Source organism: Dendropsophus ebraccatus, chromosome 3, assembly GCF_027789765.1.
Source record: "Dendropsophus ebraccatus isolate aDenEbr1 chromosome 3, aDenEbr1.pat, whole genome shotgun sequence".
NCBI lineage: Eukaryota > Metazoa > Chordata > Amphibia > Anura > Hylidae > Dendropsophus > Dendropsophus ebraccatus.
Genome location: NC_091456.1, coordinates 200,091,357 through 200,108,349, shown reverse-complemented (window position 1 = coordinate 200,108,349; position 16,993 = coordinate 200,091,357).

The following is a 16,993-nucleotide window of genomic DNA, read 5'->3' as shown; positions in this document are numbered from 1 at the left end:
CCTGTGTGCCCCTTCCCCTCCCGCTATATACACTGTATCCTCCTTGTGCGCCCCTCCCCCTCCCGCTATATCCACTGTAACCTCCCTGTGCGCCCCTCCCCCTCCCGCTATATACACTGTAACCTCCCTGTGTGCCCCTCCCCCTCCCGCTATATACACTGTAACCTCCCTGTGTGCCCCTTCCCCTCCCGCTATATACACTGTAACCTCCCTGTGCGCCCCTCCCCCTCCCGCTATATACACTGTAACCTCCCTGTGCGCCCCTTCCCCTCCCGCTATATACACTGTAACCTCCCTGTGCGCCCCTTCCCCTCCCCCTCCCGCTATATACACTGTAACCTCCTTGTGTGCCCCTCCCCCTCCCGCTATATACACTGTAACCTCCCTGTGTGCCCCTCCCCCTCCCGCTATATACACTGTAACCTCCCTGTGCGCCCCTTCCCCTCCCGCTATATACACTGTAACCTCCCTGTGTGCCCCTTCCCCTCCCGCTATATACACTGTATCCTCCTTGTGTGCCCCTTCCCCTCCCGCTATATACACTGTAACCTCCCTGTGTGCCCCTCCCCCTCCCGCTATATACACTGTAACCTCCCTGTGCGCCCCTCCCGCTATATACACTGTAACCTCCCTGTGTGCCCCTCCCCCTCCCGCTATATACACTGTAACCTCCCTGTGCGCCCCTTCCCCTCCCCTCCCGCTATATACACTGTAACCTCCTTGTGTGCCCCTCCCCCTCCCGCTATATACACTGTAACCTCCCTGTGCGCCCCTTCCCCTCCCCCCTCCCGCTATATACACTGTAACCTCCTTGTGTGCCCCTCCCCCTCCCGCTATATACACTGTAACCTCCCTGTGTGCCCCTCCCCCTCCCGCTATATACACTGTAACCTCCCTGTGCGCCCCTTCCCCTCCCGCTATATACACTGTAACCTCCCTGTGCGCCCCTCCCCCCTCCCGCACCTGCTATATACACTGTAACCTCCCTGTGTGCCCCTTCCCCTCCCGCTATATACACTGTAACCTCCCTGTGTGCCCCTTCCCCTCCCGCTATATACACTGTAACCTCCCTGTGCGCCCCTCCCCCTCCCGCACCTGCTATATACACTGTAACCTCCCTGTGCGCCCCTTCCCCTCCCCCTCCCGCTATATACACTGTAACCTCCCTGTGCGCCCCTCCCCCTCCCGCTATATACACTGTAACCTCCCTGTGCGCCCCTCCCGCTATATACACTGTAACCTCCCTGTGTGCCCCTTCCCCTCCCGCTATATACACTGTAACCTCCCTGTGTGCCCCTTCCCCTCCCGCTATATACACTGTAACCTCCCTGTGTGCCCCTCCCCCTCCCGCTATATACACTGTAACCTCCCTGTGCGCCCCTCCCGCTATATACACTGTAAACTCCCTGTGCGCCCCTTCCCCTCCCGCTATATACACTGTAACCTCCCTGTGTGCCCCTCCCCCTCCCGCTATATACACTGTAACCTCCCTGTGTGCCCCTCCCCCTCCCGCTATATACACTGTAACATCCCTGTGCGCCTCTCCCGCTATATACACTGTAACCTCCCTGTACGCCCCTCCCCCTCCCTCACCTGCTATATACACTGTAACCTCCCTCTGCGCCCCTCCCGCTATATACACTGTAACCTCCCTGTGCGCCCCTTCCCCTCCCGCACCTGCTATATACACTGTAACCTCCCTGTGTGCCCCTCCCCCTCCCGCTATATACACTGTAACCTCCCTGTGCGCCACTTCCCCTCCCGCTATATACACTGTAACCTCCCTGTGTGCCCCTCCCGCTATATACACTGTAACCTCCCTGTGTGCCCCTCCCGCTATATACACTGTAACCTCCTTGTGTGCCCCTCCCGCTATATACACTGTAACCTCCCTGTGTGCCCCTCCCCCTCCCGCTATATACACTGTAACCTCCCTGTGTGCCCCTTTCCCTCCCGCTATATACACTGTAACCTCCCTGTGCGCCCCTTCCCCTCCCGCTATATACACTGTAACCTCCCTGTGCGCCCCTTCCCATCCAGCTATATACACTGTAACCTCCCTGTGCACCCCTTCCCCTCCCGCTATATACACTGTAACCTCCCTGTGCGCCCCTTCCCCTCCCGCACCTGCTATATACACTGTAACCTCCCTGTGCGCCCCTCCCCCTCCCGCTATATACACTGTAACCTCCCTGTGCGCCCCTTCCCCTCCCGCACCTGCTATATACACTGTAACCTCCCTGTGCGCCCCTTCCCCTCCCCCTCCCGCTATATACACTGTAACCTCCCTGTGCGCCCCTCCCCCTCCCGCTATATACACTGTAACCTCCCTGTGCGCCCCTTTCCCTCCCACTATATACACTGTATCCTCCTTGTGTGCCCCTTCCCCTCCCGCTATATACACTGTAACCTCCCTGTGTGCCCCTCCCCCTCCCCGCTACTATACACTGTAACCTCACTGTGCGCCCCTTCCCCTCCCGCTATATACACTGTAACCTCCCTGTGTGCCCCTTCCCCTCCCGCACCTGCTATATACACTGTAACCTCCCTGTGCGCCCCTCCCCCTCCCCGCTATATACACTGTAACCTCCCTGTGCGCCCCTTCCCCCTCCCGCACCTGCTATATACACTGTAACCTCCCTGTGCGCCCCTTCCCCTCCCCCTCCCGCTATATACACTGTAACCTCCCTGTGCGCCCCTCCCCCTCCCGCTATATATACAATGTAACCTCCCTGTGCGCCCCTTTCCCTCCCACTATATACACTGTATCCTCCTTGTGTGCCCCTTCCCCTCCCGCTATATACACTGTAACCTCCCTGTGTGCCCCTCCCCCTCCCGCTATATACACTGTAACCTCCCTGTGCGCCCCTCCCGCTATATACACTGTAACCTCCCTGTGTGCCCCTTCCCCTCCCGCACCTGCTATATACACTGTAACCTCCCTGTGCGCCCCTTCCCCTCCCCCTCCCGCACCTGCTATATACACTGTAACCTCCCTGTGCGCCCCTCCCGCTATATACACTGTAACCTCCCTGTGCGCCCCTCCCCCTCCCGCTATATACACTGTATCCTCCCTGTGCGCCCCTCCCGCTATATACACTGTAACCTCCCTGTGTGCCCCTCCCCCTCCCGCTATATACACTGTAACCTCCCTGTGCGCCCCTTCCCCTCCCGCTATATACACTGTAACCTCCCTGTGTGCCCCTCCCCCTCCCGCTATATACACTGTAACCTCCCTGTGCGCCCCTTCCCCTCCCGCTATATACACTGTAACCTCCCTGTGGGCCCCTCCCCCTCCCGCTATATACACTGTAACCTCCCTGTGCGCCCCTCCCGCTATATACACTGTAACCTCCCTGTGCGCCCCTTCCCCTCCCACTATATACACTGTAACCTCCCTGTGCGCCCCTCCCGCTATATACACTGTAACCTCCCTGTGCGCCCCTCCCCCTCCCGCTATATACACTGTAACCTCCCTGTGCGCCCCTCCCCCTCCCGCACCTGCTATATACACTGTAACCTCCCTGTGCGCCCCTCCCGCTATATACACTGTAACCTCCCTGTGCGCCCCTTCCCCTCCCGCTATATACACTGTAACCTCCCTGTGCGCCCCTTCCCCTCCCGCTATATACACTGTAACCTCCCTGTGCGCCCCTTCCCCTCCCGCTATATACACTGTAACCTCCCTGTGCGCCCCTCCCGCTATATACACTGTAACCTCCCTGTGCGCCCCTCCCCCTCCCGCACCTGCTATATACACTGTAACCTCCCTGTGCGCCCCTCCCCCTCCCGCACCTGCTATATACACTGTAACCTCCCTGTGCGCCCCTCCCGCTATATACACTGTAACCTTTCTGTGCGCCCCTTCCCCTCCCGCTATATCACTGTACCTCCCTGTGCGCCCCTCCCCCTCCCGCACCTGCTATATACACTGTAACCTCCCTGTGCGCCCCTCCCGCTATATACACTGTAACCTCCCTGTGCGCCCCTCCCCCTCCAGCTATATACACTGTAACCTCCCTGTGCGCCCCTTCCCCTCCCGCACCTGCTATATACACTGTAACCTCCCTGTGCGCCCCTTCCCCTCCCCCTCCCGCACCTGCTATATACACTGTAACCTCCCTGTGCGCCCCTCCCCCTCCCGCTATATACACTGTAACCTCCCTGTGCGCCCCTCCCGCTATATACACTGTAACCTCCCTGTGCGCCCCTCCCCCTCCCGCACCTGCTATATACACTGTAACCTCCCTGTGCGCCCCTCCCCCTCCCGCACCTGCTATATACACTGTAACCTCCCTGTGCGCCCCTCCCGCTATATACACTGTAACCTTTCTGTGCGCCCCTTCCCCTCCCGCTATATACACTGTAACCTCCCTGTGCGCCCCTCCCCCTCCCGCACCTGCTATATACACTGTAACCTCCCTGTGCGCCCCTCCCGCTATATACACTGTAACCTCCCTGTGCGCCCCTCCCGCTATATACACTGTAACCTCCCTGTGCGCCCCTCCCCCTCCAGCTATATACACTGTAACCTCCCTGTGCGCCCCTTCCCCTCCCGCACCTGCTATATACACTGTAACCTCCCTGTGCGCCCCTTCCCCTCCCCCTCCCGCACCTGCTATATACACTGTAACCTCCCTGTGCGCCCTCCCCTCCCGCTATATACACTGTACCTCCCTGTGCGCCCCTCCCGCTATATACACTGTAACCTCCCTGTGCGCCCCTTCCCCTCCCGCTATATACACTGTAACCTCCCTGTGCGCCCCTCCCGCTATATATACACTGTAACCTCCCTGTGCGCCCCTCCCCCTCCCGCACCTGCTATATACACTGTAACCTCCCTGTGCGCCCCTCCCACTATATACACTGTAACCTCCCTGTGCGCCCCTTCCCCTCCCGCTATATACACTGTAACCTCCCTGTGCGCCCCTCCCCCTCCCGCACCTGCTATATACACTGTAACCTCCCTGTGCGCCCCTTCCCCTCCCGCTATATACACTGTAACCTCCCTGTGCGCCCCTCCCGCTATATACACTGTAACCTCCCTGTGCGCCCCTCCCCCTCCAGCTATATACACTGTAACCTCCCTGTGCGCCCCTTCCCCTCCCGCACCTGCTATATACACTGTAACCTCCCTGTGCGCCCCTCCCCCTCCCGCACCTGCTATATACACTGTAACCTCCCTGTGCGCCCCTCCCGCTATATACACTGTAACCTCCCTGTGCGCCCCTTCCCCTCCCGCTATATACACTGTAACCTCCCTGTGCGCCCCTCCCGCTATATACACTGTAACCTCCCTGTGCGCCCCTCCCGCTATATACACTGTAACCTCCCTGTGCACCCCTCCCCCTCCCGCTATATACACTGTAACCTCCCTGTGCGCCCCTCCCGCACCTGCTATATACACTGTAACCTCCCTGTGCGCCCCTCCCGCTATATACACTGTAACCTCCCTGTGCGCCCCTTCCCCTCCCGCTATATACACTGTAACCTCCCTGTGCGCCCCTCCCGCTATATACACTGTAACCTCCCTGTGCGCCCTCCCGCTATATACACTGTAACCTCCCTGTGCGCCCCTCCCCCCTCCCGCACCTGCTATATACACTGTAACCTCCCTGTGCGCCCCTCCCGCTATATACACTGTAACCTCCCTGTGCGCCCCTCCCGCTATATACACTGTAACCTCCCTGTGCGCCCCTTCCCCTCCCGCTATATACACTGTAACCTCCCTGTGCGCCCCTCCCGCTATATACACTGTAACCTCCCTGTGCGCCCCTCCCGCTATATACACTGTAACCTCCCTGTGCGCCCCTCCCCCTCCCGCACCTGCTATATACACTGTAACCTCCCTGTGCGCCCCTCCCGCTATATACACTGTAACCTCCCTGTGCACCCCTTCCCCTCCCGCTATATACACTGTAACCTCCCTGTGCGCCCCTCCCCCTCCCGCACCTGCTATATACACTGTAACCTCCCTGTACGCCCCTCCCGCTATATACACTGTAACCTCCCTGTGCTCCCCTCCCGCTATATACACTGTAACCTCCCTGTACGCCCCTTTCCCTCCCGCTATATACACTGTAACCTCCCTGTACGCCCCTTTCCCTCCCGCTATATACACTGTAACCTCCCTGTGCGCCCCTCCCGCTATATACACTGTAACCTCCCTGTACGCCCCTTTCCCTCCCACTATATACACTGTAACCTCCCTGTGCGCCTCTCCCGCTATATACACTGTAACCTCCCTGTGTGCCCCTCCCCCTCCCGCACCTGCTATATACACTGTAACCTCCCTGTGCGCCCCTTCCCGACATGCTCATCCTATATGCATTGTCCCCCGTTCATATTGCTTTACACTACCTCAATGTGTGTAACACTGACACCCCCCCCCCCTAGCATAGGGCATTCTCTAGAACATTCTGTGACCCTTTTCTCTGCTGATTTTGTTACATAACCTACAAACTCCTGAGTCCTGTTCACTAGAGATGACCGAATATCGGCAACTGCCAGGTCCAATTGAACTTGAACCTTCAGCATTTGATTCCCGCTGCCTTCCTGTTCCTTGGGGAAGGTGGAGACCGAGTACAGCCTGGAAAACAAATACAGCCTATTACCAAGTCTGTATCCCTGTTTTCCAGGCGGTACTCGGGCTGTCTCCACCTTCCCCACGGAACGGGAAGGCAGCGGGAATCAAATGCTGAAGGTTCAAGTTCAATCTAACCTGACAGTTCCCGATGTTCGATCATCTCTACTGTTCAGCTCCTCTTCCTATAGTGGGAGAGTCCTATGTCCTTTAAGAGCAATATTAAGGTGGCAGACAAGGAGGTCCCCTTCCCTTCTATGCAATCTGTCATTTTGGGAGCAGAGAACCCCTGGCATGGACCCCCCGACCCCCCCCCCCAAGCGATGAGCCCCAGGATCAGCTGTGGTCCTTCTCCGTATAGGCCCCATGAATTACTTAGCAGATTTTGTAGCACTTCTAAAAGGGCTTCAGTCCCCGAGGCCCCGGATGAACAGGTGTAGCGTTGGGTCAACCATTATTCTTCCCCATAGAAGATCCAGGTCTCTCCTGAGCCCCCCGCCGCCCCCCGGTACCTGATGCTTCTGCCTTTGACCGTTAAGGGCTCTATATCTGTGGATTTCCTCTCTGTACATCATGCAGTTTGATCACAATGATCCTCAAAGTTTTTGCTCTTTGATCTTTGACATTTTTGCAGCTTTTCCTTGAGAATCTAGTTTTCATTAACCCCCCCCCCCCCCCCCCCCTTGTAAATAAAGGTTTCCGCTCGCAATCCCGCGGCCCCCGATCCTGTAACTGTGCACTGCCGATTTGAGTTTATTTTCTTTTGATTTTTATTTTATTTTAAAAATGGTACCCAAAAGAATGCTAGTAATATATACAAAGCTTATTTAAAATGTTTCAATAAAATTATATATTATAAAAGACTAAAACGCCTGTTGGGTCGTCTTATGGAGCGTTTACCGGATTTGGATTGGTCGCTGACCGCACCGGAGATATTATCTGTTTGCTTATTGCAGAGAACACATCACTCCAGCCGCACCTTAAAGAAGCCAACCAATTTAGATACCAGGCAATGTAAAGATTTCCATCATGTCCTCCCTTTCCCTTCTTCCCCCTGTAACATATGTAAAGGTTTCCATCATGTCCTCCCTTTCCCTTCTTCCTCCTGTAACATATATAAAGGTTTCCATCATGTCTCCCCTTTCCCTTCTTCCTCCTGTAACATATATAAAGGTTTCCATCATGTCCTCCCTTTCCCTTCTTCCCCCTCCTGTAACATATATAAAGGTTTCCATCATGTCCTCCCTTTCCCTTCTTCCTCCTGTAACATATATAAAGGTTTCCATCATGTCCTCCCTTTCCCTTCTTCCTCCTGTAACATATATAAAGGTTTACATCATGTCCTGCCTTTCCCTTCTTCCTCCTCTAACATATACACTCTCCGGCCACTTTATTAGGTACACCTGTCCAACTGCACGTTACCACTTAATTTCTAATCAGCCAATCACATGGCGGCAACTCAGTGCATTTAGGCATGTAGACATGGTCAAGACAATCTCCTGCAGTTCAAACCGAGCATCAGTATGGGGAAGAAAGGTGATGTGAGGCCTTTGAACGTGGCATGGTTGTTGGTGCCAGAAGGGCTGGTCTGAGTATTTCAGAAACTGCTGATCTACTGGGATTTTCACGCACAACCATCTCTAGGGTTTACAGAGAATGGTCTGAAAAAGAAAAACCATCCAGTGAGCGGCAGTTCTGTGGGCGGAAATGCCTTGTTGATGCCAGAAGTCAGAGGAGAATGGGCAGACTGGTTCCAGCTGATAGAAAGGCAACAGTGACTCAAATAGCCAACCGTTACAACCAAGGTAGGCAGAAGAGCATCTCTGAACGCACAGTACGGCCAACTCTGAGGCAGATGGGCTACAGCAGCAGAAGACCACACCGGGTGCCACTCCGCTCAGCTAAGAACAGGAAACTGAGGCTACAATTTGCACAAGCTCATCGAAATTGGACAGTAGAAGATTGGAAAAACGTTGCCTGGTCTGATGAGTCTCGATTTCTGCTGCGACATTCGGATGGTAGGGTCACAATTTGGTGTCAACAACATGAAAGCATGGATCCATCCTGCCTTGTATCAATGGTTCAGGCTGGTGGTGGTGGTGTCATGGTGTGGGGAATATTTTCTTGGCACTCTTTGGGCCCCTTGGTACCAATTGAGCATCATTGCAACGCCACAGCCTACCTGAGTATTGTTGCTGACCATGTCCATCCCTTTATGACCACAATGGACCCAACATCTGATGGCGACTTTCAGCAGGATAATGCGCCATGTCATAAAGCTAGAATCATCTCAGACTGGTTTCTTGAACATGACAATGAGTTCACTGTACTCCAATGGCCTCCACAGTCACCAGATCTCAATCCAATAGAGCATCTTTGGGATGTGGTGGAACGGGAGATTGGCATCATGGATGTGCAGCCGACAAATCTGCGGCAACTGTGTGATGTCATCATGTCACTATGGACCAAAATCTCTGAGGAAGCTTCCAGCACCTTGTTGTATCTATGCCACCAAGAATTGGGGCCGTTCTGAGGGCAAAAGGGGGTCCAACCCGTTACTAGCATGGTGTACCTAATAAAGTGGCCGGTGAGTGTATAAAGGTTTCCATCATGTCCTCCCTTTCCCTTCTTCCTCCTGTAACATATATAAAGGTTTCCATCATCTCCTCCCCTTTCCCTTCTTCCTCCTGTAACATATATAAAGGGGTTTCCATCATGTCCCCACTTTCCCTTCTTCCCCCTGTAACATATATAAAGGTTTCCATCATGTCCCTCCTTTCCCTTCTTCCTCCTGTAACATATATAAAGGTTTCCATCATGTCCTCCCTTTCCCTTCTTCCCTCCTGTAACATATATAAAGGTTTCCATCATGTCCCCCCTTTCCCTTCTTCCCCCTGTAACATATATAAAGGTTTCCATCATGTCCTCCCTTTCCCTTCTTCCTCCTGTAACATATATAAAGGTTTCCATCATCTCCTCCCCTTTCCCTTCTTCCTCCTGTAACATATATAAAGGGGTTTCCATCATGTCCCCACTTTCCCTTCTTCCTCCTGTAACATATATAATGGTTTCCATCATGTCCTTCCTTTCCCTTCTTCCTCCTGTAACATATATAAAGGTTTCCATCATGTCCTCCCTTTCCCTTCTTCCTCCTGTAACATATATAAACGTTTCCATCATGTCCTCTCTTTCCCTTCTTCCTCCTGTAACATATATAAAGTTTTCCATTGTGTCCTCCCCTTTCCCTTCTTCCTCCTGTAACATATATAAAGGTTTCCATCATCTCCTCCCCTTTCCCTTCTTCCTCCTGTAACATATATAAAGGGGTTTCCATCATGTCCCCACTTTCCCTTCTTCCTCCTGTAACATATATAATGGTTTCCATCATGTCCTCCCTTTCCCTTCTTCCTCCTGTAACATATATAAAGGTTTCCATCATGTCCTCCCTTTCCCTTCTTCCTCCTGTAACATATATAAACGTTTCCATCATGTCCTCTCTTTCCCTTCTTCCTCCTGTAACATATATAAAGGTTTCCATCGTGTCCTCCCCTTTCCCTTCTTCCTCCTGTAACATATAGAAAGGTTTCCATCATGTCCTCCCTTTCCCTTCTTCCTCCTGTAACATATATAAAGGTTTCCATTGTGTCATCCCTTTCCCTTCTGATAAGCCGGCTGCTGAGATAACAAAGCGATTTTCTTTGTTATTACTGTAAATTTGCTCATCTCTACCTAAATCCCTCTCTTCTAAAGTCTTTGACAACACAGAACTGCCCATATGATACTGGATAGAGGATTTCCATTGTACGGATCACTTATCTACTCACACTAAATCATTCTCCATATTACTGACATCTCCAGGAACTTCAACCCTCTTGCACATTGACAAACTAGCAAACCTTCTGCCCTTTAGGAGTACAGAGAATCACGGTTATGTGTCCTGGTGAAAGACTTTCTAGGTCTGCATCCACTTTTCTGCTGTCAGGTTATACCCGGTGTCCGGGATCTTACTATGGGGATCAGCAGTGGTTAATGCAGAGGACGACGGCCTCTGACATTTACTGCAAAGACTTCTATTGTCTCTCCGTTCTACAAATACATCGTAGGTGTGAGCAGTGAATGGGCTTGTTGTTTGGGGACACTCTCATCTGCAACTAAGTTATCCTTATATAACAGGAATATTATAAACTCTGCGTGTTATATCCATGGAAAACTGGGCTAACGTCTCATGACTGCAGGTTCTATGATAGTAACGGGCTAACGTCTCATGGCTGCGGGTTCTATGATAGTAACGGGCTAACGTCTCATGGCTGCGGGTTCTATGATAGTAACGGGCTAACGTCTCATGACTGCAGGTTCTATGATAGTAACGGGCTAACGTCTCATGGCTGCAGGTTCTACCATAGTAACGGGCTAACGTCTCATGGCTGCGGGTTCTATGATAGTAACGGGCTAACGTCTCATGGCTGCAGGTTCTACGATAGTAACGTCTCATGGCTGCGGGTTCTATGATAGTAACGGGCTAACGTCTCATGGCTGCAGGTTCTACGATAGTAACGGGCTAACGTCTCATGGCTGCAGGTTCTACCATAGTAACGGGCTAACGTCTCATGGCTGCGGGTTCTATGATAGTAACGGGCTAACGTCTCATGGCTGCAGGTTCTACGATAGTAACGGGCTAACGTCTCATGGCTGCAGGTTCTACGATAGTAACGGGCTAACGTCTCATGGCTGCAGGTTCTACGATAGTAACGGGCTAACGTCTCATGGCTGCAGGTTCTACGATAGTAACGGGCTAACGTCTCATGGCTGCAGGTTCTACCATAGTAACGGGCTAACGTCTCATGGCTGCAGGTTCTACGATAGTAACGGGCTAACGTCTCATGGCTGCAGGTTCTACCATAGTAACGGGCTAACGTCTCATGGCTGCAGGTTCTACGATAGTAACGGGCTAACGTCTTATGGCTGCAGGTTCTACCATAGTAACGGGCAGTACCTAGAACGGAGGAGGCTGGGGGTGACATGGAACAAGGGTCTACAACAGAATAGGGGCACAGCAGAGTGAGTGAGGGGCACTGCTGACTATACTTTGTATATATAGTGCCAACATATTCCAAAGCGCTTGTCATCACTTCCATCTGTCCCAGTGGGGTTCACATTCTACATTCCAAAGGATCATGTTTTTGGGGGGAACAGAGTACCAGGGGGAACCCCATGAGATACTGTGCTACCCATGTGCAAAAGCAATAGGAAATACAAGTAGAGAAGATGAAGAGTGGAGACCAAAAGGTTCCGTGTAGAGCGCAATGCAGACCATGATGTTCTGTGGTAGACCTAGGCTTGTGATTTTATTGAAGACCTTGTGGATTAGTTGAGTCAGTTTTTAGTTGAGCCGCGTTGTGTTACAGAGACCTGAATAACCTGCGGCCGAGGTGAGGATATTGTAGATGAAATGTGACGCTGATAAATGTAACACACCACGGTAACAGTATCAGGATGTATATAATACATGGAGGGCAACAGGAAGTGACGGAACAATGACCAGGGTATTCAGGTTACATGTAAGCGGCAGCGCTCAGTGTCAGGCAGCAGCTGCTACAGCAAATAAGAATATATGAGAGGAGAGATGGGAACAGAATGTCATATCACCCCTATATTAACCCCTTATACTTTTCTTTTTATTATTTGTACAAGAAAAACTTACTATTTTTATTTTTTAAACTTTTCATTTAAAGGGGATTGATAGGCTGAGCGCAGTTGGGTCCCTTCACTGTGTAGTGTGGGCCCCCTGTTGGTAAGCTGTTGTTACTTTGTATCTTACTTTAATGACAGCAGAAAAGTCGCTGCCACTTTATAGAGGACATTCCTACAGACTGGACTAAATCTAACAGACTGGACTAAAGGTGGGGTACCCCTTCAATAATTGTCGGCCAACACTCATCTCTCCCATCCTCCCCATATGAGGGAGGAGAGGGGTGTGTCACAGCCAGACAGTTCTGGCAGCAGCTTATCTGTCTGAGAACAATGGGGTCAGGCAGTGATTTTCCATTACGCCTAACCTCATAACTCCACCGACATCATTGCGAAAGTTAAGTACAGCCGACAAAGGGGTAAAGTGGGGACCTAAAGGATTGACATTACCCAAGGACTATGGGAAGGATCTTCACACATTTATGTAGATCTACATCATACTCGCAAAAGTCTGTACTTCAAGTTAAGTGGTAATGAAGTTATGTCTAAGTTTTGCCACTAGATGTCACAATTATTTGTCTATGCTTTTGTATATTGCACACCTGTAGTGAACAAGGGGTTATTGTTTGTTTGTAATTTGTGCACCAATAAGAGCTCTTTTCTCTTCTCCACCTATCTCTATTCTCCTTTTTTTTTCTTACACACTCTTCTCCACCACTCACAGGAGTTGTTGCACACCCTGTAGGAAGTTGTCACATGGGGAGAGGAAGTACACACCCACAGTCAGTCCAGTGTAGTCTAGTCTGGAATGCGGTAGTGGACGGACACACATTGGAAACACAGAGACTCTTTCTTCTCAAGCAACATTTCTTCTAACCATGCAGTGTTAAACTACTCGAGAGAGGACAAGTCTTAGATCACCCCAACCCCTGCCATGAACGTCTCTAAAGGTGCAGGACAGAATCCTGAAACAAGAGGAACTGATCCGGATAGAGCAAAGTTGCTACAAGCCTACGTATTCTATCTCACAATGCAGGTGTAACTAGGTCATTTTGGCCACCCTGCTTAACTCCGGTAACAAGGTCTGGGGCTTGTGTCACCCTAGGAGGACAGGTAACTCGACACTGTAGGGCAACAGGTGGTATCACAACAGAGGTTGAAACACGGGCACAGGTAGTCTTCTACTCTCAAGTATTCGTAAGTATTCTACTTCTTCTAAAGTTCCGGCAGAGCACACTTCTACCCTGGGTTGGGATTCTTGAGACAACCTCCTCTCTGCTACTCTGAACTCACTCTACTTCTCAGCACGCAACCAAGTCAGCACAGTTTTTTTACCCCTAAAGCTCTTAGTGCAGATTGTGTCTAGTCAAGTCAGAAGCCTATGGTCAGCTGGCGTATTAAATATTCCTGCAGTAAAGAAGATTTTATTTATGGTAACAGGAATCAGGGACCTACACAGTCGTTACACCCTCCTTGGGTCATCTCCCCTTTCTGTGGGTGGTGGGACCGATAGCCCAGGTGGGTCACAACTCCGCTCCGGACCACCGTGATAAGTACCCAAGGGACCCACTGACAGCCGGGCAAGTCACCGACCACTGGGGAAAGGGTATAGCCAGCCACCTTAAAATAAAAGCATGTGTGCCCAACCAGCACCTCTGTGCTCAACCAGCACCTCTGTGCCCAACCAGCACCTCTGTGCCCAACCAGCACCTGTGTGCCCTACCATCCGTCTGAACTATATTCTGACCAACCACCACAGTAGTGGCGTCACACAGCACCATCTGGTAAGTGACCGGTAGAGCAAACACCACAACATTACCTTCCATCTTGGTGGTTGTTTTCTACATCTCTTCCAAGCTTAGCTGACTCCAATAAGCCAGATCACAGCAATTTGTCATGGTAAACCTCCATTCTGATTATTTAGGTGGAACACTGGAAAAAAAAATTGGCAGTCTTTGCGTTTGTTTTCCTTATTGTCCATAATATTCTGAAACATTTCACAAAGTTCAAAGGCAAAAAAAGATTCCCCACCAGGGTTTCTTATATCCATAGTCTAAATCCAAGGTCTGTCCATGAGCTTCAATACAGATCTGAGCTTTGCGTTCCGATAGACTTCTCCCGGCAAGTGAAGATCTCATTCCTGGTGCTTCTCCCTTGTTCGTTGTCTTATTTCTACACTCCTGGAGTCTCTGACAATGTAAAGCGTTAACACATCAACAGGAATCGTCTTTAATGCTTCCAGTATCTGCCTGGTTTCAGCTGTAGCTTCTTCTTGTGTTTTCGAGACCTTGTGACCATGTTTAGTTTGGTTTCTTTTTGAACATTTAACAGATCAGTTGGGGTCCAACACCCAGTGCCCTGCAGATCAGCTGACTAAGATGGCGGTGGCACTAGAGCAGGTGCTGTTACCTTTTCAATGCTCACACCGGTGGTGAGATGGTTTATACCTTCTCACAATATATGTTCACCAGCAGTTGTGCAGTCACTGGCTCCTCAGACAGCAGATCTGTTGGGAGTCAGAACCTGCTTGTCTAATATAAGTGGTCTATCCCAAAATCGGCCAATAATTTAATCGTTATGTGGGCATCCCAACCAACTGATCATGGCGATGGGGATAATGTGTTGGGGCAGAAAAGACAAAGGGATCTTGAGGAAATCTGTATTAAATCTTCAACGTCAACAGTCATCATCTTCATCAGCTGCAGCAACGTCAATGACCCACACAGAACTGCCATAGACCCCACCACAGATCTGGCATGGTTACCCATGACCGGCCAGGGTCTCTCTTCTATATTCTGGGTCCTCCCTAAATGATTCTCTTGTGAAAGAAGAAATGGGAAGTAACAGAAAGCTCAGTGTGCGGGGCGGAGGCTTCACTTTACTTTCTGATTTAAACAAATATTCGAAAATTTTACTTCAAGAGAAGAGAAACCGAGAGAGATGTGGAGGAGACGGTGCCCACCTCCAGGTATCTACTGCTAGGATGGTGACCCTGCTCCTCCTCTGGGGGCTGCTCCATGGAACAGGTCAGTGTCTCCAGGGGTCAGTATGTTCTCTGTGACAGGGTTGTTCCACCAATGAACACTTATCCACAGGACAGGAGATGAATGTACAGTTTACATAACCCGGCAGTATTTTAGCTTTCTTGTCCTTTTTTCAGAGAATATTAATGATAAAAGTGACACCATTTATTGTCAAACTACTGTGTTTTTTCTTTTTCAATCATAATGACAGCCAAAAATATCCGAATGAAAGTGATCAAAAGTTTACATACCCCAGTTTTTAAACCCGTGTATTGCCCCCTCTAACACCAATGACAGCTTGAAGTCTTTTGTGTTTTTTTTGGATGAGGCTCTTAATGTTCTCAGATGGTAAAGCTGCCCATTCTTCTTGGCAAAAAGCCTCCAGGTCCTGTAAATTCCTGGGCTGTCCTGCATGAACTGCGCGCTGGAGATCTCCTCAGAGCGGCTCAATGATACTGAGGTCAGGAGACTGAGATGGCCACTCTAGAACCTTCACTTTGTTCTGCTGTAGCCAATGACAGGTGGCCTTTGTTTTGGATCGTCATGTTGGAACATCCTGGTACATCCCATGTGCAGCTTCCGGGCCGACGAGTGCACATTTGCCGATAATTGGCTGCATACATCTTTCTTACATCTTTGACCAAGTTTCCTGAGCCTTTGTAGTTCACACATCCCCAAAACACCAGTGATCCACCTCCGTGTTTTACAGTAGGAATGGTCTTGATAACATCTCCAAATGTATCTCTATGGTTGTGGCCCAACAGTTCGATTTTGGTCTCATCACTCCAAATGACCAAGTTCCAGAAGTTTTGAGGCTTGTGTCTCTGTGCTGTTTGGTGTATTGTAGGTGAGATACCTTGTGGGATTTTCGCAGTAATGGCTTCCTCTGGCAACTCAACCATGGAGCCCATTTTTCTTCAAGTGCCTCCTTATCAAGATAAAACAACCACAGTGTGGCCACACAGCTAGTTTTCAGAGAGTCCTGGATTTCTGCTGGTGTTATTTGTGGGTTTTTCTTTGCATCCCAAACATTTTTCCTGGCAGTTGTGGACAGAATTTTTGTCACCTTCTGTGCATGTTATTAGGCCTAAATCACCAGGTTATATGACCTTTTGATCAGGGTCATTTGGATGTTTTTGGTTGTCACAATTGTCCTGTCATTGGCTATAGCAGAACAAAGTGAAGGTTCTAGAGTGGCCATCTCAGTCTTTTGACCTCAATATCATTGAGCCATTCCTGGAAATCTTAAGTACACAGTTCATGCAGGACAGCCCAGAATTTTACTTTTTGCCAAGAAGAATGGGCGGCTTTACCATCTGAGAACATAAGGAGCCTCATCCACAACTACCACAAAAGACTTCAAGTTGTCAGTGATGTTAGTGGGGGCAATACACGGGATTAAGAACTGAGGGATGAGAACTTTTTATTGTCATTATGATTTAAAAACAGTAGTCTGACAATAAATGGCTTCACCCAACCACAAACCACGAGTGGGGGGAAAAAGTTTTTGTGTTATCATTCATATTCTCTGAAGAAGGACAAGAAAGCAAAAATTCTGCCGGGGTATGTAAACTGTACGGATATGTCATTCCAATTCTTTTTAATAGCATCTGGAATCACTGCGTTCCTAGAGCCGCAGCATTCTATTTCTCAGTCACCGCAGCTATTTGTTTTTGCAGTATGAGCATTAGTTTTTATG